This window comes from Apteryx rowi, unplaced genomic scaffold, assembly GCF_003343035.1.
Source record: "Apteryx rowi isolate R43461 unplaced genomic scaffold, aptRow1 scaffold_564, whole genome shotgun sequence".
In the NCBI taxonomy this organism is placed as follows: domain Eukaryota; kingdom Metazoa; phylum Chordata; class Aves; order Apterygiformes; family Apterygidae; genus Apteryx; species Apteryx rowi.
This window is the reverse complement of record NW_020450832.1, coordinates 398260-409293: the sequence shown is the minus strand read 5'-3', so window position 1 is coordinate 409293 and position 11034 is coordinate 398260.

Below are 11034 nucleotides of genomic sequence, written 5' to 3'. Positions count from 1 at the left end.
AATTCCCACCTCCATGTCTGGAGCTTCTAGTAGGCTATATGCTGCCTGTGCAGTCTATATTGCAAGGACCGAGATCTGGTGACTCAAGGCTTGTATTTCAGGATACTGTTGCTGAAGACAGGGAAGCTGTTTTTGTAGGGATTCCCCCCACCCCACCCCTCATTCYCCCTCCCTTTTGGCTGGTGCAGGTAGATTTAGGAGGGGTGCTCTCTCTCGTACTTCCCAAACACCAGGCCCATCTGTAGACTGGTATCATCAAACCATAAATCTGGGCATAGCACGTGCTGATAGGCTGCAGCAYTCCTCTGTGGTTGCATCTTATTCCTCTCGCAACCTGCTTTCCTTCCCCACCGCTGCCCGAACACCTCCTGCCTGCCCCTATAATCCCTCCGCCCAGCGACCGGCCGACTCCAGCAGCTTATTTGGCTTTAATTAATGTGCTCGTATAATGAACAAGATCCTCTGGAAGCAGATTTGACATGCACATTAATAACAAATGAGACATTTCTGATAGCTTCTGTTACAGCGATGGAAGGGGCTGTGCCACGTAGCGGACGCCCACCAGGATGTGAAGGTCACATAGCCATCGCTCTTCACGAGGCTCCGTTTGCCAGCTGCTCTCTCCAGTGAGACCCTAACCCCCACAGAGGACATGAGGGGGAATTATGTCCCCTCAGTGGGTCTGGAGGTCCTTGCTCTGGCCAGCCCCTCCGCAGCGTGTCATGCAGATCCACCTGCGCCCTGCTGTGTGCTGACTGCAGGACGAGGAGAAAACATGGGGGACTGGATGGCCCTTGTGTGTCCAGGATCTGCTGGCCCAAAATTCAGCATGCAATGAGCAGCCACGTTTCCGCTCCCAGTGTTCAGGGTGTTGGGCTTGGAGCAGAGCTGGCTGGTGCAGCTGTATGTGCTCTATCCCTTCTGCTCTGCTAGGAGCAAGGTGGCCTGTGTCTCTCGCCACGCTGGGCCCCAATTCTGGCTGCAAGCTGGCGGTTTTAGGGTAGTTCTCCACTGGGACAGCTGAGCCTTGTCGTGGCATCCAGAAGCCTCCTGCGCCTTGCGGTGATGGTCTGTGCTGCAAACTGTGCCTGTGCGTGCAGTACAGCGCTCCGACGGGGCACGGATCAGCCTGGGGAGCATTACGGCTCCYGTGCAGTCATCTCCCTTCATCTAAGCCCCTATGAATCGTTCTCCACCCGGCTGCTCTTCCCCTTGTTGGTCTCGGTTGGTCCTCTCTAATATTGACGCAGACACGCCTTCCCAAGCCCTGTCAGCTCCCAGGCTTTATTTTAAGGCCATATTAATTAAGAACAAATGAGTGGAATTTCTCTTGACATCCAAATTAATAGCAAATGAGGTAATTACGAGCCATGTCATTAGGGTGATGGAGCAGCTCGTACAGGGCTCAGCCCAAAAGAAGCAGGAGACCTGCAATGCACTCATCTCTTCTAAAGGCAGTGGCTGTCTCTGAGCAGAGCCGAGCTCCCGTGGGAGGCGATTTGGGGGGGAAGGCAGGAGGCTGGGGACACGTGAGCTGTTGGGCAGACGGGGGCGAAGACTTGGTTTTTATGCCTGACCCTTGCTCCTCGAGATGCAGAGCTGGGAGTCTCTGCGTGCGTGCAGGGAGGTGGTTAATGCCCGGCGTGGGCTGTAAGCCTCCGTAGGCAGATGTAAAGCCTTTTCCAGGCTGGCAGGCTGACCCGAGCCGCGGTGGGCTGGGATGGACAGGGTGTTGCGTGGTGGTCCCCCAGGGGACCACGGAGAAGGCAGGATGCTGGGGCACGTAGCAGGGTGCCCACGTGCTCGCCTGTGCTACTGGCTGGATTTATCAGAGGCCAAAGAGCCCATGAGCGCTGCGTGGTCGCGGCAGTAAACCTCCCCTCGTGGTGCCTGCGTTCCCGGCAGCGAGTGGGCATCGGGCAGGACGCTGCCAGCCGTGCGCTTCGCTGCCATGGCTGCCCCGCCGATTAAGGGCCACGTCGTGCTGGGGCCACGCGTGGCACCGTCGCCCGGGTGCCCCCGCGCCCGTCCTGCTGCCTCGGCACCGTCCCCCCCCGACGGGGCCGTGGCGGGCGAGCGCCGTGGCCGGCAGCTGCCGATGCGGGGCAGGATCCCCTGCCTGTCGTTCGGGGAGAGGGCGAGGGACGGGTTGGTGAAACGGGACGGTGTGCTGGGGCTGGGTCGCTYTCCTGGTGCCGGCGTGCGGTTCCCCCCCTCTCCCCTTGTGCGTGTGTGCAGATGCGCGGCAGGTCTCGGCACGCGCTGGCCTCCYGTCCGGGAGGGCACGCTCCGAGCACGTGCGTCCCCCTGCTCTGCACACCTGGTCACCTTTAAAAATACAAAATAAAGGCCGTAAAATCAGTTTCTGATTAATTCTTGGGTTAGTTTCCAACTCAAGAGCTCGATGCAGAATGTTTCCTTAGGAACGTGCTTTTTCTTGCTTTTCTTGGACTCGCTGCTTGGCTTGTTGTACCTCTGCCTGCAAATCCCCAGCTGTTCACACTCCACTGCTGTTGCTTATGAGCTAGTGCATTGATTTTTTTTTTTTTTTTTTTTAATGTTTATTGAGCACTCCTGAGAACCCTGTGCATGGGAGGCCCCTGGCGAATGCAAGGACTTCTGCCTCTCTGCCTGCCTGATGTAGATGGCTCTGCTGGGGGCACATGCATCTCGGGGCTGATGTTTTGACTGGAGCAGTTTTTCTTGTGTGGAAATAGCTCCTTTTTTTGTGCTGATTAGGAGGATGTGATTAACCAGAGCAGTGGCACGTCGGGAGGGAGGGAGGGCTGCATGCCTGCAAAGACACAGCCTCGGGAAAGGGGTGAAAGGGAGGAGAGGTCGTGCTGTGCGCTGCCCAGAAGAGATGTCTGTCCTCTCCAGGAGGAGCATTATTGCTGGCTAATAACATATCAAACACGTTCTTAAGTGAGGGCTTAAGATCTGAAAGTCTGTGATAAATCTGGAAGCTTTATAACTTGCTCAAAATCACGGTGGGTAGCAATGTGATTAAAGCTCTTCGATTAACACACAAACCTTGTTTGTAAGGAGTAGGACTGGGAGGGTTTGGGAAATCCAGCTGGCRTATAACAAGGTTTCTACAACAAATTACTTGGATATCAATTAGTTTGCTGGGTAAATGTCACCTGGTGTCTCTTAGTTTGCGGTAAACTGTGGTTATTGCCTGCGACTGACGGCACYGCGGTCGGTGGCGCCCGGGGCAGGGCGGTTAGGTGAGAGCAGGAGAGCCGGGCTGGGGCTTGGTGGCGTGCGGTGGCCGGGCTCGTCCTGGCCCTCTGCCCGCACTGGGCAGTGCCGGTGCTGGAAACCTCTCCCGGGAGGAGACCTGGGCACTCTCGATGGAGCCCTGCCTGGTGCCAAAGGATCCCCATCCCGAGGGAGCGGTGGGAGCCGGGTGTCCAAGCACCGTGGTCAGGCCCGKCCCGTCCCTACAGCGTGTCAGAGCCTCCTCGCTCCTTCCGATGGAAGGCGGATAAATTGTGTTTTGATGAAAATAGCTTCCCCTCGTCATGTCGCTTGCTGCTCGGTTTGGCTTCTCTCCCGCATCCTTCCCTGGGATCCGCCAGGCTGCGCTTGGACTGTGTCACTGCAGCGCCTGGAGCCAGGGAAGCAGCCGAAGACGCAAAAGCTGCTCCCTAAATCGCAGAAGCGGTCGGGTGACGGAGGACGCAGGCGCAGCGGGAGCGTGTGCGGGATGTGCTTCTGTTCCCAGCCCCGGGGAAGGGCTCTCTGCGGCCGGTCTGGTCTGGGGCAGGACAGCGGCGGTGGCCGGGGCTGAGAAAGGCCCGAAGCCGCCGCGTTAGGGCTTGCAGCGGGGGAAGCCGGGCAAGGCGCGATGGGGGCTGYGGGCACACCTGGCCGCAGCCGACGCTCACGCTGCCGGAGCGCGCCCCGCGGCCGGCAGGGCCGGACGGTGCGGCCGTGCCCCGCCGTCCTTGGAAGCGGCCGTCGGCAAAGGCTGGCGAGGCTCAGCCTGGCAGTGCCGCGCTGCCGGAGCTCGTTCCCATTGCATTCGGGTCGCCCTGGGGACTTGCAGGGTTTGGAGCGAGCAAACGTGGCTCTGCCCGGGAGACTGGCACCGCCGTTAGTCTCTCAGCCCCAGCCGCCTTGACAGAGCTCATGAATATTAACGGCGCTAACATATGGATGCTCTGGGGAGGGAGGGAGGGAGCAGCAGGCTCTGCCAAGCGCGGAGCGCAGCTCATCCCCAACCCAACATCAGCGCCGCAAACGAGCACTGTCCCCGCGCGTGGGCCGGCGCTGGGGGCGCTGGCAGGACTCACGTGCGCTGGGGCTCCGCGTGGGTGCCACGGGGCTGAGTCACACCGCCGGGCTGGAGGGGTGCTCGCATCCCCGCTCCCCTCTTCGGAGGGGCCGGCTCGGCCTGGGGCGGTGGGTGCAGGGAGGGGGGACGTGGCGGTGGAGCCCGCGGGGGCGGTGAGCGGCCGGGCCGGGCACGGGGAARGCTGGAGGCTGGGTGCGAGCGGGCTGCGCGTCGCCTGTCTGGGGGGAGGCTGCCGATTCCCTGCTTTCATAAGCACTGAGTCAGGGCTGAGACGCAGCCCGGGCCCTGCCGGCTCCCCTCCCCACGGGGGGGGCTCCGGGCCCAGGCCGGCCTCGCTGGGACGCCGGGGCTGGGTGCAGGAGCCCTGCCGGAGCCGGCGCGCGGGGCTGCCCCGGGGCAGCTCGGCGTTGCATAAGCGCCTTGCAGCGCAGGAGCCAGGATGATAAATGTTAAAATCTGCTGCAGGCTCTTGCTGACCTAATTTCCAGTATCGCCGTGGATCTTGTCATCTGTTGCTTGCGGTCAGGGTGCAGATGGGCTGGCGGCGAGCAAGAGTGCGAGGGGGAGAGTGTGCCGGGAGCCTCCGTGCTTGGGCCGGGGGCACCGAGCCCACGGTCCAGGGCGGCGAGGCCGGGTCGGGACCTGGAGGCACGGCCGCGGGAGGTCTGGCAGCCAGCTGCAGCCCGTCCCTCCACACCGCAGGAGCTGCCGGTGCCTGGCACGGAGCAAAGGCGACACGCGGGGTCCAGCTCAGCTCCGCTCCCTGTGGGTTCCTGATAAGCAAAGAATAAATGCTAATTACACAGCATAATTAGTGCGATGCTGCATCTATTTTTCATCAGCTTTGGAAGAGGCATCCTTCTTTCCGTCCTGCGCGGGAGGCGGTGTGCTCGCCCACGACCTTCCCAGCAGGGGAACGCGGGAGTCTCCGAGGCCTCCGCTCCCATCCTGGCCCCTGTAAGGCATCGGGGATGGAGGGAAGGAACCGGAGGAAATCGGCTTAGCTCTGTCGAGGTGGTGTTCGACAGCAGCTGGTAAAATCACAGGAGAAGCCCAGGGAACGGTTGCTAAAATATTCCGAGAAGGCGAGACGCTGGGGCCAGCCCTGCTTCCCCTGCGGCCCCGTCCGCCCGGCGTGGGTGCAGCGTGCTCTCCCGGCTGCTGCCGGAGGCCACGCGTCAGCCCGAATTAGGGGAGGGCGGCCAGGGTGGAAGAAGCAACGTTTCATCTGAAACACTCTACAGAAAGCACCATTTAAAATAAAGAGGCAAATCCGTGCAGCAGCGTGAGGTTCCCGGCCCCCCAGGAGGACTGTGGCACCCACGTGGCCAAAAGCAGGGCGAAGCGGGGGGGAGGGGGGGTTGAGAYGCCTCTCCCGCTCCTCTTACCAGCGAAGCGGCCGAGCAGCCGGAGGAATGTCTCCAGCCCACGTCAGAGCCGGGAGTCTCCCTGTGCAGAAAGTGGCTCTGCTCCTGCTTGGAAAGCAAAGATCCAGACTCACTAGGATCCCTCCAAAAGTGCTTTACAACCAGCTGTTGGGGTGGAAAGCGGCAGGGAGAGGCTTGGAGCGGGCAGGATCGGTGAGGCCTCTTGCCCGTCCCCCCTCCAGGGAGGCCTGAGCTGGCTGAGATCGCGGGGAAAGGGGCAGGAAGACGCTGTGCTGCACGGAAAGGGGCCAAGGGCTCGGGGGGAGCCCGGGCYGTTTGCGTGGCCTGTCCCGAGGGCAGGGGGGGTTTGCTCAGCTCCGGCTGCAGCGATCTGCAGACCCCCGCGCAGGTCGGGCTGGGGCGGGTTAGCCATGGGGACACATTTCCTTTCCGTGCATGGACGGCTGAGCAAAGCCCTGCTGCCGCCGGGCCGGTCCTGGCGTGCTCAGCGCTGCCGGGGAGCCAGGAGAGCCGGCAGCGCCCGGACGTGCTGTCGGAGGATGATGCCTCCGGCGTGCGGATGCAGCCCRGCTGCCTCTCCTGCACCTCTCTGCCCTCCCGGCCTCGGCTGCGAGGGACACCCGGCACACGCAGCRTCCCCGGGGCCGGGCTGTGCAGAGCCCAGGCTTTCCGCCTCCTGGAGCCGGCTGCAGGGAGGGTCGGTTTAGCGAGCAGTGCCTGCGTGTCCCTGCTGCAAACAGCCCTCCCCGAGCTCCCTGCGGAGCCGCCGGCTCCTGCCCTTCCCTATCCCGCCTCTGCCGGCCGCGTGCCCGGAGCTGCCGGGGTCGCTGCTGCCTCCCCGCCGCCGCTCAGCAATTTGTCTCCTGAGCCGCACGGAGCAGCATCCCCAACCCGTTCCTGCGGGGCRGCAAAGCTGCCCTTTTCCGTTGTTTACCCGCTGGGCATCTCCCCAGCTGTGCCGGCTGGGCTGCAGCGCTGAGGAGCAGCCTTGTCCGCTTCCCGGCAGGATCGGTGCTCGTGCACCCCGGCACGGGCCGCGGCGGTGCCCGTGCAGCAAAACCTCCCCCTGCCCCCTCCGTCCCGCAGCCTCGCCGGCCCCAGCGGGCAGTTGCCGCCGGCTCCTGGTCGCTGCTCATCCTGCCGGGCTGGAGGCGGCTCTGCCTGGCCTGGCAAGGGGGGAGGCGGCAGCAAGGGGGGCCCGAGCCCTTCCGGCCCTGCTGGCCCTTCTGCCCTGCTTGTGACCGAGGGAGTGTCGGTTTAAGGGTGGTGCTGGCGCCCCGACGGGACGGGACGGGACGAACCTCCCGCCGCTGCAGCCGTGGCTGGTGCTGCCGGTGGGGCTGGGTTAGGAGAGCGGGAGGCGCCGGCTTGCTGCCYGCGGGGCCGTGCGCCCTCGCCGGGACGCCTCGACGCCTCGCGTATCTGCGTAAATCTTGCAGCTGCCGAGAGCCTAATTAAGCTGCAGAATCTGGGTTACCAAAAACGAGCCTTTTTTCCATCGCCTCGCCTGCCCGCCAGCCGGCCGGGTTTCCCACGGGGCYGGGAGCGGTGCCAGCCCCCTCCTCGCCTGCTCCCTTGCTTTACTGACCCAGCTCTGCCGCGGGAGCCTGCGGCCCCGCGCTGCTCCGTGGGGGGAGACACCCGCCGCGCCAGGCTGCTCCCGCGCTTGACTTAACTGTGTCCGAGCCATGGGAAACGGAGCCGGCTCCCACAGCGCCGCTCGGGAGAAGGCAGCTTCGCCCCAAGGGAAGGAGGATCCTCCTGCTGCCAGTCCCTGCTGCGGCGCCCGGGGCCCCGCTCCTGCCCCGCACCCCTGGGGCTCCCGCGGGGGCTGCTGCATTTCTTGCAGCCGTGTGCCAGCATCTCTCCCAGCTCCCTGCCTCGGAGCGGAGCCCCCCGGCCCTGCTTGCTTTTCATGCACGTTTAATCCAGGTCCCGTGGAGCGGGTTGCGCTCAGCCCCCCGGTGCGGGCCAGGTGCACAGCATGACGCTCGGTGCTAATTAATCTAACGGCGTGGTATTAGGCGCCTGGCGTGCCCTCGGCGCCGCATAGCAATGATGCTCTGGGATGCTTCTGGCGCCGACGCTGCGGATACGCTGCCCGTGGGGGGCTGCTCTCCTCCGGAGGCACCTGCGGTGCAATATTCCCGAGCCTTCTCCCACGTCCTGGGGCCTGTCCTCACGCAGCCCAACATCTCCATCTGCTCCGTGGCTCTAAAGCCTCCTGGATTTAATGCCCTCGATGCTAGGGAGGGGAAAACGCTCCCTTATCCGTGCTGCCCTCRTGGGGACGCCGGGCTGGTGGCCTCCGGCACCACGAGGCAGAGCCACCTCCCAGGGCCATGGTGCAGCTCCGAGCCCGGAGCAGCGGCTCCTCGCAGCCCGGGGAGCCGGCGGTGATTAGCCAGCAGGTTCATTAGCCCTCGACACGCCGAAGCCTCCCTCGAGCAGCTTCTCCTGGGCTCGGTCCTCTGCGCTTGCTGCCCAGGGCTTCCTGTTCCCATGCTCCAGGTGGGAATAAACCTGCTGCTGGGGCTCCCAGGCCTTTCCTCCCGGTCTGCCAAAACCGCTTTCCAGCTCCCACAAGCCTGGGAAGGCTGCAGGCAGCCTCAGGCGAGCGGAAAACGCCGGTGGGTCCAGGGGCTTCTCCCCACCCACATCCCCCCGCCGCAGCCCTCCCGGAGCCCAGCTCTCATCACAGCAGGGTTCTCCAGCTACCGGTGGAGGAAAAACGTAGGCCTGTTGGTGTAATTTTTATTTATTTATTTATTTACTTATTATTTTGCTGTTTATATTGTGGTGCAGCACAAGCCTCCAGCTGACGGTATCGCTTTCCCTTCCCGCAGCAGCGGGTGGCCGCCGTGGTTCTCTCCTGGCACCTGGAAGGGCCGAGCGCGGCCGCAAAGGCGGCGCTGGCTCCTCGGCCAAGCGCCCGCGGGGCAGCGCAGGGGGCCGGCAGCGCCTGAGAGCGACGCCGGAGCTGCCGCCCCTCCGCCGGGTAAAAATAGCMTTCCCCTGGCAGAGATGTGGGCTGTTCCCAGTGACATGAAACCAGGCAGCCTGTCCTCAGAGCAGCTGGTTTTCGGGGGAAAAAAAAGGGCAGTGGATCTGCATTGGCAAATACTGCTGAGCCGCCTGCTCCGGAGGGCCTGGGAGGGGAGCCGTCTGCCCGGGAGCGGGCAGAGCCGGGCTGGATGGCACTGGCTGGATCGCCACGGTGCCAGCACTTTGGTAAAGCTGCCCAGGGCCCACGCGCTTTAGCTCTGCCTCGGTTCCGCTGCGGATGCCGTGGCCTTTCCTGCTTCGCCCGGGATAATCCTCGGGCTGCAACAGCGCTCCGGTCCCCAGAAATAAAACCGAGCTGCGGTTCACACCGAGGCAGCCTCCCTCCCTCGCCCTTCAAGCTGTTGCTGGTGCTACAATTATTACGACTTGACGTGTCCTTAAGGGAAACTGTGCGAGTCCCGGGACCGAACCCTCTCAAGGCAGCGGCTGTTACGGCAGGGCGGCTGCCGGCGGCACCTGCGGCGGCACGGGGTGGGCATTACGGCCGGAGCGGAGCGGAGGGGGGGGGGGGGCTGCTGCTGGCTGGCTGCGAAGAATAAATCATGGTTTTCTTGCTTGTGCCTAGATGCTGAAAGCAATTTATCTGGCAAGGCAGCTCTGCCGCAGGTGTATAACAAGGGGGGAGTTGTGGCAATCGCTTAGCAATAACGCGAGCCGCCCTGCGAGGCCGAGCACCGCGCGCTGCCATCCTGTGTCGGGCGCTGCAGCGCTCAGCGCTCCCGGCCCCGCACGTGGCTCTGCCCTCCGGGAACCGCCTTGCGGCTCCAGCCCGGCTCGTTCCCATGGCCGAGCCAAGCGCCCCGAGCCCGGCGCCCGCCCGTGGAGCAGGGAAGGGGGCCGGCGTGGTCCCGTGGGGCCCCGGCACGGGTGGTCGGAGGTGGCGGTAATGGGAACGCTGACATTTGCTGGGGAGAGCTGACAGGCGTCAGGCACTGTGGGATGCAGCGTGTCACTGTCTTCGCGATTGCCAGCCTGTCAGGGAAAGCCAGGGATGCTTTAACTTCCAGCCTGAAGCGTACGTCTAGTGATTGGAAGGAGAGAGAAGAAAAAAAAAAAGAAAAGCCCGTTCGTATGATGGTATTGCCTGAAATGGGGGAAGATGTGGCCTAACGCTGCAGGAGGAGGCAGCCTGGCAGGTACCGCCAGGGTGAGACGCCTGCGTCAGGCTCCGGGGGACTGGGCAGAAATCCCTGCTTTAAATGAGCAAAATCTTTCCACGTCACCTGAGCAGCGATGCTGAGCACAGCAGAGCCACAGAACGCTTGAGACCCCCGTGTCTTTCTTCACTCTTTATTGTGTAAAAATAAAGTCAACAATTCATGTAATCTCGGCAATAAAATGGAAAAAGCATGAATATCAGTAGAAACAGTGCATTTTCAGAACTGCTGCTGCAGGCTGGACGCGTAGTATATTTGTAACCCATTCAAAACCCAAAACAGACAGATAGCAAGTAATAGGAAAAATGTACAGCTTTGGTTAGCAAAATAATGACAAATTAAGATACACCTATTCTCTCCCCTACTATACAATATATACATTATGTTGATATCACACCCTTTTTTGGCAAATCAGATGCAACTGGGACTGTAGGTTCAATTTTGTCGGTGGCTTGCTCTTCGCAGCAGGTCGTGCCGTCGCTGCTCGCTGACGGGAGCAGGTTCTCCGAAGCAGCTTAACAGATTAACTCACGATGGTTTTTAAAAAGAGCACAGTTAAAATGCGCTGCCCTGAGGCCCAGTTTGTACTGCGGTGACTCGGCCCGGCGCGTGCGYGGTCCCGCGTGTGCCACGGTCCCCAGCCGGCGCCGCGCTCCTGCCCGGCGGGGGCCGTGTCCGGCCGCTTTGCCGACCCGGCGCCACGTCCGCGGAGCTGCTCGGCCGCTCGGCAGCCCCCGGTGCCTCCTCTCTGCCTCGGGTTTCCGCCGCCCCCAGGGCAGCCCTGGAGGGGCTCAGCGGCGCGGGCTGGGGGTGATTTCTGCAATCTGTAGTACAAACCGGGAGTTTAGAAAAGGAAACCATACAAAATGCATTTGTTATTTCAAAATACGCTTCTTCTATCACTCTTCCTGCAGAATCTCCAAGTACTCTTTCTCAGGGAGCATTGCTTAACTCTATATTCTTTTCTTCTTCATAAAAATACCTCTTTTTTTTTATTGGTAATAAACTTCCTTTTACAGTAAGAGAAACAATATATCGTATTATCAAAAGCAGAAAGGCTTCGGACTTTTAAGTGGTAGCTAAACTTCCAGGGGTTGGGAAAGGCTCTTTCCCCAGCTGC